This window comes from Cryptomeria japonica, chromosome 2 (genome assembly GCF_030272615.1).
Source record: "Cryptomeria japonica chromosome 2, Sugi_1.0, whole genome shotgun sequence".
Taxonomy (NCBI): domain Eukaryota; kingdom Viridiplantae; phylum Streptophyta; class Pinopsida; order Cupressales; family Cupressaceae; genus Cryptomeria; species Cryptomeria japonica.
The window spans coordinates 21,763,493-21,779,759 of NC_081406.1; positions in this window are offsets into that span (position 1 = coordinate 21,763,493).

Genomic DNA, 16,267 nt, shown 5'->3' on the forward strand with positions numbered 1-16,267 from the left:
TCAGAGCAAAAGACCAGGACAGGGGCGTGGGGCGCCCTGGTCCTGCCAGGACAGGGGCGCTGGGTGCCCTGGTCCCTAGGATAGGGGCGCTGGGCGCCCTGGTCCTCCTGACAGACAACATTTTCAGTATTTTTGACAGCTTTTCTAGAGTGCAAAACAACAGTTTCCGGAGCAGTTTCAGGGGCAGAATCAGGACAGTGGCGCCCGCGCCCCCGTCCTGAACATTTTCAGTCAGATTTTAACTCCGGGTACGCATTTTCATTCTTGTCTTGTCCTTGTGTTTACAGCTTTCCATTGTTTAAGTTCAATTCTGCAATCTTATTATTAGTTCATACTTGCACTTTGGGGTTAGGGATTGAACTTGCATCATTTCATCTTTCAATTGCAACAAAGGAATAGAAATCCTAATAGGTAGCCCGTGGCTCTCTCTTCCACAAGAAGAAGTAGCCAATTGTGTGATATCTCTAGGCTCTTTCGTATTCCGTAATGTGTGTCAAAAGGTAGGATTAGGGCATGTTAACCTAGTCTCGCTTTTTCCCCTACACACCCTGAAACCTTAGTTATAAGCATGGGACTTGCCAAGTAAGCTGCTGTAAAAAAATCAGAGTGATTTGAAATTTCCAAGTAGGATTTTGAGAAGCGCGAAGTTAGGGTGCACAACTACTGGGTCCTTTCCCCAATCTTTTCTTACAGAGTTTAGCCTGTGGCAATGGTTGGAGACAAGGAACCCGAGTACTGTGACCTGATACCCTAATAGCATGACATGAAGTGTGTTGTCGTATATGTTAAAGTTTTATCAAATTTAGCCTATTTGCTCTGTTCTTATTTTTGGAAAAAGAATTTCTTTGTTTCAATATTAAAAAAAAAAAGTTTGATATGTTTAAAATTTATCTTATTTATGTATATAGTTTAAATTGATAAGTTATGCATATTTTGCAAACTTTGCTCGTTTTAATTCAATAAAAAATTTAAATTGAATAAATAGTAGTTAAGGATGATACATATTTACACGAGTCTTTTCAGAAAGTAATTATTAAAAAAAGCAAGTATTTTACATCAATATAAATAAGTAAATTTGATGAGATATTGAAATCTAATATTTTAGTATAGACAAATGATGATTTGGATGTCTTTTTTGTGGATTTTATATAAAATTCTAATATTTTTAGGTTGAATTTGCCAATTTTGTTCACTTTGCATGTGTAAATCTATCATGTAGTCTTCAAGAAGTTGTGGTTTATAAAAATATCTTAAGGAAGTTGTTTGGGACAAATTTTCTAGGTCAACCATTAGGACAAATCAACTTTTCGATTGTGCTGATACAAATTTACACATGTCAACATGATAGAACAAGAGTATTCCCCTATGTGAGAATATGGTTTCAAAAGACAATTGAATAACCTAATAGATAAGAAATTAAATTGTTTCATTCAAAGAAATCTTATGTAATAGATTACCATTAATCACATGATATTTTAGTTGTAATAGAATTCTTTATTCAAATCTAATGTATAACCACCATATGGATTCTTCAACTTGTAAATAATGCATGTTGAAAACACAAATTTAATTTTGAAGCTTATCATATTCTAAATGAATAAAAATGTAAAAAGAACAAAAGAGGAAATGACAACAATGAGCCTAGAAAGTCTTGTTCTCCAATAACACTACATGAAAAAAAAAACTCAATTTTAACCACCACTTATCATATCTTGACCACTTGCAAATAACATAGAAGAGGGTGCATATTTCAAAGAAATAAAAACTAGAAAGAGGCGTGAACAATAATCACCTCACATTGGCCCATTAATGGGCCTTCCAAGGCTAATCCTATTCAGTCCATAGATAGAGTGGTTTCATGGAGCCCTCCAGAACAAGGTTGGACAAAGGTTAACTTTGATGGTGTGGCCCGGGGCAATCCAGGGACCATCAAGTGTCGGCTACATTGTTCGTGATGCTAATGGAAAGATATTGGCAAAAGAATTTCAAAACTTGGAAAAAGGTTAAAACAATGCATCTAAAGCTAAAGCAACTCTGTTGGTCGTCCAATTGGCGAGATCATTAGGAGTTTCCTATTTTCACCTCAAAGGAGAATAAAAAATTATAATTTGTGCTATCCTTAAGGGCCAAGCTGAAAATTGGAAAATTGACAAAGACATTCAACACATAAGACAAAGTTTGAATTCTTTTCAAAACTTTAGGATTTTGCATATTAGGAGAGGGTAACCAGGAGGTCGATGCATGCGCCAACCATGCATTCAACATCCAAGAAGGTAGAATTCAAATTATGAGACTTGAAGATAACAATCAAGTCATTGAGGAGTTTTGATTTCAAATCTCCCAGGGTAATGACTCTTGCCTTGTATAAGAAGATAAACATTGTTCAAAGCCATTAATGACAAGTGTGAGATTTTGCTAAGATCAAGAGCTCAATGAAAAGTACAAAATAGAGAGACAAAATATAGGACAAGAATAAATTGTATTCTCATCAATAGATAAATGATCAAAATTAGATCAATAGTTATTCAATACAATGAATATGAGCTTGCATATATAGGCAAGGCTATATGGATATGTGAGCGTAGGAAATAGGTGTGGTAGGTAGGAGAAACAATAAAATATTCCACATGAGGTGGATCACCCATCGAAGGTGGAATTATCACTCCACAATAAGTGGATATGATAGAGTAGTAACAAGAACACACCATAAAAAGGTGGAAATTCTCCTACACACACTATCACAATGTGGCACAAACACCCAAGTGTCTCATACCCAAACTACTATGAAATGCATTATCATAAGTAAACTTAAGTAAGGTGTAATAATATCCAACATGAATAAATAATTACACCAACACCCCCCCTTAAGTGCAACTTAGGGGAATGCACTTAAGTCTACAATGCAAATAAGCAATGCAAGATGGGTCCCGGCTACGAGGCCATATTAGGTACCCATGTACAAATGCAAATGCATGCAAACCAATGCATTGAAATCTCTCATAAAGTGGGGAAAGAGAGAAAAACCCAATGGGAAAAAACCCTCCTCCAAAAGAGAGATGAAAACTATACAAGAGAACTCTCATAGAAGTATGTGAGGAACAAAACCCCATGTGAGGAAAAAGTCCACCCCATATGAGAGAAGAAGAGAAGCTAGGTAGCCCCCCCCTTAATGTAGAATATGCACCAATGATAGAAGCTTGAGAATGAATGAAGAAACTACTCCATGAACATCAAACAACATTCATCCCCTTAAGATGAAACAAAACCAAAGGTGTATCCATGAAGTCTCCCCAATCATCAAGGAAAGATGTAAGAAAAAAACTCATGATGAATGAAGTCTTTGAAAACTGCTCAAGTGTCCCCATGTCGATGTTGAAAGATACCCCCTCCAAAGGTGGTGAACTACTCCACACTGCTGAAAAAGGCACTCCAAGATCTAGTGGAGATGAATATAGAACAAGTCCCAAAGACTCACATGTCTCCTCAAAGGATAAATAGACCTCCTCCAACTACTGTACATAAGAATCCACAATCATGTCAACCTCAAAAGAATGATCATGTAGAGAATGAACAAGAAGGTTAGAGTGTTCCCTCACAACAATGGAAGAAGGATCATCTTCATCAAAGAGAAGATGATTATCATCAATGATGTCTCCCAAATCTGCAATGTAGGACTCCACAAACAAACCTGTAATGTCTATCAAGTAATCATCCCATGAAACTGAAGCTGGAAGACAAGATATATCCAGCTGCACTGAATCACAAGAAGGAAAAACTAGCGCACTACCTACATAATCAAGTGCAATAGGTGATGTGATATCAATAGGAGGAGATGAAACACAAGGCTCAAGAATGGGGTCACGTGAGAATCCCCAAGTTTAGGTACCCAAAGCTCTCCTCAAAATCCGAATCATCACAAGAAGTGTGATCATCATGTGTAGAATCATCGTGTGAAGAATCATCATATGTAAAATCATCCTCATCAACAAAATCTAAAAAGGAGTATAACCGAGATGCATGATCCACCACCCCAGTCGCAAGGATAGCTCTAGTCTCCAAGTCTCTAATGAAAACTGACTCAGGTATAAACTCCATAATTCTCTTTGTTGCCCCATGTGTGACTTGATAAATGGAAAGGAGATTGTTTGTCAAATGGGGTACACACAACACATCATTGAAGGATTTATCCCCAATGACAATAGTTCCTTTCCCAATCACATCCATGTATGTATGATTGCCCATCAAAATTTGTGGCATGGTGCAAGGCTCAAATGTAGAAAACATAGACTGTGAAGATGCCAGATGATGAGAAGCCCCTGAATCTAGAAGCCATCTCCTTGAATCATGACTTGTAGTAGCACAAATAGCTTTTCCTTTTCTTCTCCCAAAATAAGTGAGTCTTCCCACTTGTTGAAGCCATGAATGCTTGTCCTTTTCCTTTTGAATGCGAGGAAGTGGAAGTTGATGAATCCTCCTTTTTGTAGGCATTAGGCAAATCAATGTTGTGCTTTTGAGGATATGTGAGAGCTCATCAATCTTCTTAGAATGACAACGACGCTCCTCATGAGAAATTTTTTTACAATAGGAACAATTAGGTCTATCCCTCTTTGGTGAATTATCCTTCTTGGAAGAGGATGAATCTCCTTGTTGTGGAGAAGGTTGTGCTTTTTCCTTAGGCTTTGATTGCCATTTCTTCTTGTTTGAGTTGTCCTTTCCTTGATTTCCTTTGTTCCCTTGATTTGCCACTAATGCTTGAGACTTAGAATTCTTAAGAATGTCCATGCTTATCAACTTAGTTTGTTTCATCATCAACATTTCAGGGAAAGCATCAAATGTAGGCATTGTGTAGCTTGAACCCATTGTCATCATGGGTTTGGAAATTAGAAACAAATGCTGCATATTCTTGTGGAAGCTTGCCCATCAAATTGAAGATCAATTGAGTATCCTTCTTATCAATGCCACAATCCTTGAGTTGAGCCCTCAACTTTTTTGCCTTAGTGACATAGTCTTGTAGTATCAAAGTTATTGGGATCTAACATGGTGAGATCACTATCAATCTAATATCCCCTAATCTCATCAACTTGACCATACAAGTCTTGAAACTTTTGCCAAGCATCCTTAATTAAGGTACATTTTTCAATATGAAATATGAGATCCTTTGATACATAATTTCTTCAGGTACCAATTGCCATGATATTTTTAGTGAGCCAATCCAAGTGAGCAACATGATCAGCCTTAGGATCAGCGGGAATAATAATATTTCCATCAATGTAATGAGTTAGTCCCTTTTCTATAAGTTTACTCCATGCATCAATTTTCCAAGTAGCATAATTATGAGGAGTTAAGAGAGGAAAATTATTAGGAGAACCCATAAAAGAAAAAGGAAGGAACACAAGAGAACAAAAGCACAAGAGACACCCCCCCAAAATCCAATCAATCAAAGTACCCCACCCCCAAAATGATGATTTTGGCACTTTATATGTAGTGTGTGTACAATAGGCCACTTGCAAACAATGGCAAGGTGAACTTCTAGTTTTTTTTTACAACTGCCCCAATAGGCTAAGAACTACAATGCAAAAGATCAGAAAGATAGATCTATGCAATACAAGTGCTATATTGGCCAAAAATGACCATATGATGGAAGTACAATTTCTACTCAAAATCATTGCAAACTGGTAGCATATTATGAAAGTAGATGAAAAATAATGCACTTTAAAAAAAACAGCACCTGAAAAGGAGTTCGTATGAGCCCAAATAGAGTCCTGGAAGTTGCAGAAATGAGGATTGGACTGGTACAGTCACCAAAAACTAAACTTTCTAAAAAATATGTGCATCAAAATGGAAAACCACCTACACCACTATGAAGAGTGCAAAATTCTACCCTAAATCAAAACAAATTGTATTGAAAAAGGAGGTATTGAGCCCAAGATATCACCATTTGAAAATCACCTATCAGACTAAAAATGCAAATGGAGAGGGGGCCAAAAATTCTCTTGGATATGCTGACATCAACAAGGAATATTCTCTGAGCCACCGGAAATAAATCTTAGAAAGGATATTATACAAGCTGCTCACATCCCCCGTAAACGCCACATAAAATGCTAACAAAAAGGGGTTGATGGAGAGATGTTGCGATCATAAACTCATGTCAATACAACTTGATACTACAAATATTCATGTAAAATCAGTGAACAACCATGCAATGTAAAGCCCGATCTTCATATCATGGATACAGATCATTGTAACGAGGCAAAGTAAGCTATGTAGATGAGATGTTCACCATGCCAAATAATAAATCGATCAAAATAGAATCAAATGGACCAGATCAAGTAGCTGAAAAATTGATCAATCCAAATCAAGAACAACATATACGGGTCACCAATAAGAATTATGCCACCGCACAAATGAAACCCGATTCGGGAAGTAATAAAAGGTTCGAAACAAACCAGAGGTAGAAAAATAATCGTATCCACACAGAAAATAATCTCTACCTAGTACAATACAATATTTCCTGAATAATAAACTTTGTCTAGATCTGATAAATGATGTGCAAAATAAAAATAATGTCAGAAAATCAATTTCTACAAGCTACTTTTGGGAGGGGGCCTAATGGCCTTTTGACTAAATTTATTTTGCTTTTCAAACAATTTTACCCGGAATATAGGCAAATTTGTAGTCAAAATTTATGGAAATAGCCACTTGAATGCAATGGCAAGGTTGGATCTGGTCTAGGACGCCTCTAAAAGATACTTCTCCTCAGATCTACCTCTTGACATCCTTCAACACTACCTCTCCAAGACGAATCAATGACGCTCTAATGGCTCTGATACCATGTGAGATTTTGCCAAGATCAAGAGCTCAATGAAAAGTACAAAATAGAGAGACAAAATATAGGACAAGAATAAACTGTATTCTCATCAATAGATAAATGATCAAAATTAGATCAGTAGTTGTTCAATACAATGAATATGAGCCTGCATATATAGGCAAGGCTATATGGATATGTGAGCACACAAACATGACATCTGGCTCAATAAGAAACAAGGGTAGGTAGGAAATAGGTGTGGTAGGTAGGAGAAACAATAAAATATTCCACATGAGGTGGATCACCCACCGAAGGTGGAATTATCACTCCACAATAAGTGGATATGATAGAGTAGTAACAAGATCATACCATAAAAGGTGGAAATTCTGCTACACACACTATCCTAATGTGGCACAAACACCCAAGTGTCTCATACCCAAACTACTATGAAATGCATTATCCTAAGTAAAATTAAGTAAGGTGTAATAATATCCAACATAAATAAATAATTACACCAACAACAATGAACGTTGAGGGAGGACGACAAAGTTAATACTTTGAGATTACCTAGCTATCAAATCTTACTCGCACATCTCTTCATATTTGTTTAAGCATGCAAAGAGATAGTCACATTTTCCAAAGGAGCTGGACGATGCTGCCTTAGGAAATCATACAAAGGTGATAGTATTTTCAAAGGACTATGTACACGCATTCGAAGCAAGGAATCTTCACTGGGAGCTTAAGAAATGGGGTCCTCATAGAGAGCGTACCCTTGTGACCCCAAGTGCTTCCTCCTCCAAATTTAAACGTGGAAGACCAAAGGGTGCCAAGAAGAAGACCAACCACACCCTCTGGATTGTCTTCCACCTAGAGCCATCCAAGAATGAGGACCAACCATTGGATGAATCCACTCATGGAGAGTCCTCTCAGGACAAAGGAAAGGTTGTTTAAACACAACGTCTACATATGCTACTATATATCTCTGTCTATTTTGTATATGTATGTTGGATGATCTCTGGAAACTCACTGGTATGAGATACTTGGTTTTGAAAGATTGTCTAGGGGTGGTACGCAAAGTTTCATTTTGCACCACCATTTTGTAGTAGTTTCAATCTTTAATAATAAAAAAGATAACTATTCATTGATCAAAAAAATAAGCACCTCACATTAGGGGTGACCCATTTAATGCAATAGTTTTTTCCCCCTTTTTCCTTCACCAAATTTTCAAGACATCACCTTTTGCCTTAAACTCATCTCATAAGCACTTATGTCACGCTATCGGCCTTTAGCCACCTTTGGTAGCTAAGGTTTTTCTCATTCCAACCTTCCTTAGATGTTTTTCTAATCTTCCACATTTGTGCATCAGCTCAAGCAATGATCGACGAATTTTGATGGGATGAAACTACCTTCAAGGTTCTTGGAGTCCAAGGATTCGGTTATGTGGTCTTTGTGATTGCAAGCTAGTATATATTGGTCGAGCGATCAGTTCAAGAATTTTGATATTAATTTCACTAATAATCGAGTACTCAATCCTTCTAAGTGGCCAACATATCTTTGAGAGTGATGGGGCACACTAAATAATAAAGGAGGCACAATGATATTGGACTACCAAAGGATTAAAGAAGACATGAATTTTTGCCTCAAAATTTTCCGCTCGCCATCTATCTTACTTTATGCTCTTTCCAAAGCATAATCCTATGTATATTTTCAAGTACATCTCTTTAATGGTTGATCAAATGGTGAAAGACATGCAAAGGTGGTAGTATGAGCAAGGGGGTAGTAAATGAAGTGAATTCTCACGACTCGCATTTAATGCATTAAAGAATACAATATGTGAAGGAAAGGTGGTGGTGGTTCAAAGAACATCATGATTAGCTAGAGTAATGTATTAGAGCTACTAAGAATGGATTATTCCTTTGCCTTGGTTCAGAATGGTTCTCTGACATGAAAATCAATTCCCTATCAACCACCCTGATTTGAATTGGCCAAAAAATGAGCAAGTGGATATTATCTCTGGATTGAGTGCACTCGACTAGGAACAACAAACATATTTCTCAGACTATAGAAAGATAGTTACTATATTGAGAGAAACAGAGAGGCAAGATGAAGAGCATCACCTTCGTCTATAAGAAAGAATCATCACAACTAGGGATCAGACAAATTAACTCATTGAAGAGGATGGTTCTCTCAAGTAATGGTTTGGCTCTAGTTATGCAACTAGGAGAAAACATGATAGAGAATCCACAGGAAGACATTCTTCACAAATTGACCGTTCTGGCCTAGGAATGTCACAACAATGATACGAAGTTTTCAATGGTGACTCTAGTAGTAGTTGAAGAATAGGAAAAGGATGAGTTGATTGATGCTCATATTCAGCGAAGGATTGAGGAGGCAAGGAATCCTATACCACGTGGACTTTAAAATAGCTTTCAGTTTTCTTTGCAAAAATGGTTCTTTTAAAAAAAACCGTTATATTTAGGAAGTTATTTTATTTTGTTATATATACTATTGTAAAAGGGTGAAAAAGGGAGGAGGACTAATCCCCCTTGCACTTTGATGCATGAGTGAATATTGATTAGTTTTCTTTTTTATGTGTTTTTTGAATTCAGTTTAGGTTTTTTGATAAAATGTTCTCATTTCTAGAAATATAATTTATATATGCAGAAAAGAGACTTTGTGCTTTTTGAAATATAGATCTCAAAATGGGAATTTTTTTGAAGTTGTCTATTCATGGATGTTCCTAGTTGAAAAAACTTTGATATTTGCAAACTTTTCCTAAAATTCATTTTGTGTATTGGATTATGGATGTATACATGCTACATAACTTTGAGTCATATTGTATCTATATCATCTGGGAGGGATACCTTTCAATTTTTCTTTACTTTCAGTAATATGAAATGAATGAATGAGCTTTCAATCATTTGTTTGTTGTTTATTTATGATTTCTTTCTACTTTATTTTTTCCTTTCTTTCTGGTTAAAAGTACACCTTGTGAAATTCCCAATTATATTATAAGAGAGAGTTGTACCTCTAAACTTTAGAGGAAAGTTGTCTCTTCAAAATGCAACTTCTCCAACTATTTCTTGCAAGCTTGTCTCTATCATAGGGCACAAAGAGATTTTCTTTCATTATATTTAAAAGGGAAAAATTTGTAAGCAAATGAGGTTAAAACACATGCTTGGTGAAACTGCCACCAAGGTTCAAATCCCCACTGGGCAGCTATGCTCACAGGATTTGTCCCTTCGTTGGGTTGTTGAACTTGTAGATTTGAATAGAAATAGTGTTTGACACCTTAAAAAGTGTCCCTTAATAGTCAGAAAATAATAATCACTTCACATTAGGATGTTTATTATTTCTTACCTTTCAACACCAACACATTTGTTGGTAACACAATGAGAATGGGGAATTATACATATTGTAAACAAAAAGAATACACGAGTTTTAATCCGGCTATGACAGGTTCATTCCCATCATATTATATGTTAGGTAGACGTCAATGTTAATGAAGAGATGGTGTTGTGTCAAGGGTAACTCATGCTCATGTAACCATAGGATACAAGTTACTTCCTAGGTAATGCCATGTAAGTCCATTGCAATGATCGATGGGTACAAAAAATAAAACACAACATTTTAATTTTTCCCACCCTCCAATATATGCTCACCACACTTCTTATGGGATCAAACCTATGAACTAAGGCCTATTAGTATAAAATTGATGGGGGTATATCCTTAGTGATACAAATCCTTGATGGGCAATGATATTGAAAAATGACTTCATATACATAGATATTACAATAAAATTTATAGCATGGCCTATAAGAATCTATACAACTCATAATATTCCCAAAACTATATGATAAAGAACAACCCCTCTTTCAAAGAAATGAAATGATATATAGCCACATTTACAATTTCTAATGTCATATATGAAGCTCTTCATTTACTCCCAAAATCCATTGACTAGTACATACAAATGGATGCCCATACTAAAAAGAATTGCTTCTCCTTGAATCACACTAAAAGACCATATGAATACATCCTTGGAAGCATGGGTGTTGTCTCCTAGTGCTTGCAACTTATTCCATAACAATAATAATAACACCTCCTTTCAGCAAGCTTGAGTATGGGACCATTTCAAAGTGTAGAGAAAGTAATTAAAATGGGTACCATTACTTTTTAGTGGGCAACATGTCACTCTAATTGTGTGGTGTAAGTCAAATGGCTTGTCATCAACTACCAAAGTATTTCCCATTTTGGGTAAGAAGATGGATTTGAAACGAGCATGAGGAAAGTGGAGTGTGAACATTCATATTGGAATTATAGGTTTGGATGGAGGAGATCTAATTATGAGTTAGGATCCTATAGGGTTTAATGTTGTTGGATGATGGGGAAAAATACTACAAAAGTGGAGGGGTAAAATAGTTGTGAAGGGATGCAAATAGACAATGAATCCTTGCAAATTTCATCTCGAATATAGCTAGTATATTTCATCTCGAACAAAAATAATTTACTATTTAAACATGTCAACCTAAGTTGTGACCTTAATTAACTAGTTTCGCAAAGGACTTAAAAGTTATGGCCATCCTGTTTTCCTTAAATGTTCATCTAATAGACCATTTTATATAAAAAGATTCAATGTATGAAATTATAAGTGTTATCAAAATAAAAGATCATTTTTTGAGGGTGCTATAATTTTTTTCACATATAGAATAATTAATATAACACATTTTTATTTGATTTTTTAAAACTCAATATAGAAGCACCAACTATAAAGAGTGTAAAAAATGTATAGCCCAAGCATGTGAACAATAAAAAAATGAATTTTAATCAATAAAATGTTTCTGAGAACAAGAATGACATTGAGAATAAGTACAAGTAGCAAACCTAGTTTAACATGGATCTAACATATACCAAGAGGTACATAAAAGTCTAGAGGTCAAAAATTCACAATAGGATGTGGCAAACAAAAACATGGTGAAATGCATTTTGAAGTGAACTTAAGTTAAAGTTCACTTAGAGGTAGAAATCTCACAAGTGCAATTGGAATTATGATTTTATCATGATATCATCTTGACATTAGATGAAAGATGGGAGTTGCTTAAAAGCGATGATGTTAAAATGACACCATGGGGTGGGTTGATGTCAATAATGGAAAGGTTAGAAGAATGTCTAATTAAATAATAAGAGTAAAAAATAAGATATGTCACTATTGTAAGCTAAAATTAAATAATAAATTAATATGCAATTAAAATTAGAAATAAATTCATCAAGTAATGACAATTTGAGAATGATTCAACAAGAGAATACAATGGAGTGGAAAACACCCACATCCGACCGATGGCAGCAAATTTTTTATAGCGTCTTTTCCCACCCGTTCCATATTGTCTACCAAGATTGTTGCACATTCGACCACATTTAGTAACTATAGCACTTGCCCACAAAGGTCATTGAATAGTTAAAGAAGTACGTAGAGGGAGCAGAAATGTCTATCTAGCATAGAGATCTCATTATTAATTTATTAAAAATAAAAAAAATCATTATATTTTAATTTTTAATTAAATAATAAATTAAGTTAAAGGTGCATGTTGAATGGTGTGTAGACAAGTATGAAGGGGATCCATTGTGGTTGAGCATGTATAATAGTTGTGAGGGTACTCGTTTTAGTTTTATCTATCAATTGAGATATTCTCGTTGTTTCTTGAATATAAAGATACTAGTAAATATTTTTAAAATATTCAACCATGTAGTTTATCCCAACCCATGTCATTAATACACAAGATGTGTACAATTATTCATCATCCCATTTAAACATACATATAATAATAATCAAAATCTAGCTCCAAATTTTAGTGTATAATAATAAGATGTGTACAATTACTCAATTACTCAACTAAGAAATAAGATTTAATGTACAAATTTTAGTCTAAATACACACAATTGTCAATTCTTTCTCTTCCAAATAATTAACCAATAAGCTATTTTGGGAGGGCAACCCCAACTAGAAGTCTAATGTCTCATGCTGGAATGTTGTCACATGCCAAAAAGGTTTTTGAATAGTTATCATCCTTCACTACCATCCTCCACCACTCCTTTAAACCACCGTCCTTCATCAAATCCTCCATCACTCCCTCAAACCGCAATCCTTCATCGCAACCTCCATTGCTCCCATTGGCATCCACCATTGCCCTATGGCACAACAATTCAAAACCATCATTAGATTGCTTCCAAGAAAGCTCATACCCCTTTAAAAGTTGCATATTCTCAAGAAAACACTTCTAATTGGGAAAAAACTCCACTCTTTCTTCCGTCAATATATATCTTGTGATTGTGGATGTGATCTATCTCCAACATAAAAAGTATGTATTATTTTATGGCCTTCAATCCACCTACATCTAGTTATGTTTTTAGTTCTAATCTTTCATCAATCTCCTTACTATTTGATCCTCGCACAGCTAACCACTTCTACATAGATGTTTTAGAGTAGAACATAAGTTGCAAGCTCACAACATTTTTAGGATCCAACTAAAAATGCAGAATTGGAAAGACTCAACCTTTATTCATATATCATCTGCATGCACCAAGAAAACAAGTCCACACAACCACCACGCTTACAATTAACTAACGAGAGCATAAAAAAAGCTTACAATGCCAAGATGTGTTTGAGAATGCTTCATTAATTCAAAGATTTGAGAGCTTCCCAACAAAATCCATTTTGTGCACATTCTATGTAATCATTTCATTTATTTCCTTCACATGACATCTCTTTCAGTCATTCTATCAAACAATTGAAGTGTATTATCTATGATTCCACATTTTGCATGCATGTCTACTAGAGCATTTTCAACTATGATATCTAACAAAAAACTCCCTAAATCTTGCGATTATTGCATTCCATGAGACAACGTTTATTTGAGACATTCTATCAAATAGCTAACATGCCTTGTTTGTGCTTCCACACTTTGCACACATATCTACTAGAGCACTTCCAACCATAACATTTGACAAAAATCCACCTTCATTATGCTTTGATGGATTTCCATACCTTGTTCCAAAGCTTAGATTTTATCACAAGCAAGGGAGGATGTTCACAAAGGTTGTTGAATTTGGTTGTACACCTGTCAATTGCATTTGCTTGAAAGTTAGTAAAGATTTTTCAAAAAATACATTTTTTCATATCCTACAATCATTGCAAGCCACGAGACCACTATTTTTTTAGGAATATTGCCATGTTTTGTCTATGCTTTGATGGATGTCCATACCCTATTTTCAAAGCTTCCATTTTGACACAAGCAACTTGGAGTATCCTAGAAAAGGTTGTAGAATTTGGCTTTAGGGTATATGCACCAAGATGTGCCAAAAAGTTGCGATTTTTTTTTTTTTTTTAAAGAGTCATTTGGCATGCACCAAATTAAAAAAGTTGATGTTAAAAATAAACATAATGTACTTTCATTTTCATTTATGCTTGCAAGCTTGTTTCTTCATCTATTTTTTGCTTGTCCAACCTACACCATTAATGGCAGAGGGTAGTTTTTGCCCTTGAAGTTGTCTATTCAAATGAACAATATGCACTTACTCTTGTCTTTGTAGTTTCTAGTACTATGAATATTTTTAGTTATCAGTACCTCCAATACTCATAGGTTTTAGTTTTTGCAATTTTCAACTTGCATCATATTCTCTTATGACAAGATCTTCAATGTTTACTTACTTGCATTCGATGAAAAAAGATTTGTCCAAATTTCTAAAGATTGGTAAAACAAATGGTTGCATCTAATTGGATTTGTCTGCCCATACATTACTGTTCAAAAGAAAAGAAACCTTTAGGTACTTGCTTGCATCAAAGAAGGTAAAATTTGTTCAAATTTATGTATTTCTTTGCATTAAAGAAGATAAGATTTCTATAAACTTATATTTTCTCAGGTTTTCTTTTTCCTATGTCTTGTAAGATGAAACTACTAACTACCAAATGGTTTATGCACATTTACGTTTCAAGATTTTCAAAAGGAAAAATATTGCACATATTGCAATGCACTATAATTGCTTTAAGCATGTGGTAGGCACAATAAATATAGTGAACTAAATGCAAAAAGATTCAAAATATTATTAATTTGCTTTAAAATTACTAGTATTTATCTGCATATCTATTTTTAAAAGCTAAATAATATTATATTAAAATAAATAAAATTAAAATATATGATTTATCATTGTAAGTTAACAAACATATAATGATAATAAATTATATGTTTTATTTTTTATTTTTTTTAAATAATTTTAGTATTATTATGATTATTTAACTTTTATACTATTAAAATTTTCATTTACCTGTATATATCATAAAATCACTTAAAAATGTATTTTCAGTTTTAAAAAATATATATACATCATAAGACATATAAAAATAATAATCTAATATTAAATACATACTAGCAATCGCACTTTGGTGTGCAATGAGTATGCCGAAGAGGTGAGGACGGTCAATAGGAAAAAATATGGTGTATTTTGCATATAATGGTTTAGTGCATAAGTTCAATTGGTAGGACATTAAAAAATGATGATGTTTGTGCAACCAAGGTCTCAATCAAGAAGTAATAGCTTAAAATCAACTATGCATCCATTTATATGGTTCTAAAAATGACTAAAATAAAAAATATTCGGGAACATAACTAGGTTCTATTACCAACAAGATCATGTTATGTTTGCAACAGCTGGAGAGGGAGATACATATACATAATTAGAGAGGGAGAGAGAGAAAAGGAGAGAGGAGAGAGAAGTAGAGAGAAATAAAAGAAGGGAGTGATAGTAAGAGAGGACTTGAGAGGGAGAAACAAGGATAAAGAGATGAAGAGATAAGGATAGAAAGGAGAGATAGAGAAATAAATATAACTTGGAAAAGATTGAGGGTGAGAAAGAGAGGGGGGACACGGAGACATAAAAAGATAAAGATACAAGAAGTGATATATAGAGAGAGTAGGAGCAATGGAATGAATAAAAGAGAGATAGAGAATGAGATATAGATAGAGAGGGGGAGATTGGAAGACAGACCTAGAGGGAACAAGAGAGAGACAAATGAGGTAATAGAGAGAAGAAGAGAGAGGTGAGAGAGATATAGATAGATATAGGGAGGGAGTAACAAGGAGCATGTGTGAAAGTGTGAGACATATTGAGATAGATATAGGTAGGAATATTAAGGAGTGTGTGAGTGAGAAAGAGAGATAGATAAACATGGGATAGAGAAATAAAGAGATATAGAAAGAGGGTGTGTGTGTGTGTGTGTGTGTGTGTGTGTGTGTGTGTGTGTGTGTGTGAGAGAGAGAGAGAGAGAGGGGGGGGAATATGAAGAGAGAGTAGGAAACAGAGGAAGAGGGAGGGGGGAAGATAGAGAGATAAAGAGATGACAAGATAAATTAAATGTATTATATAAATTTAAATAAAAATTCAAAAATATAACTGTTATACAATAAATTA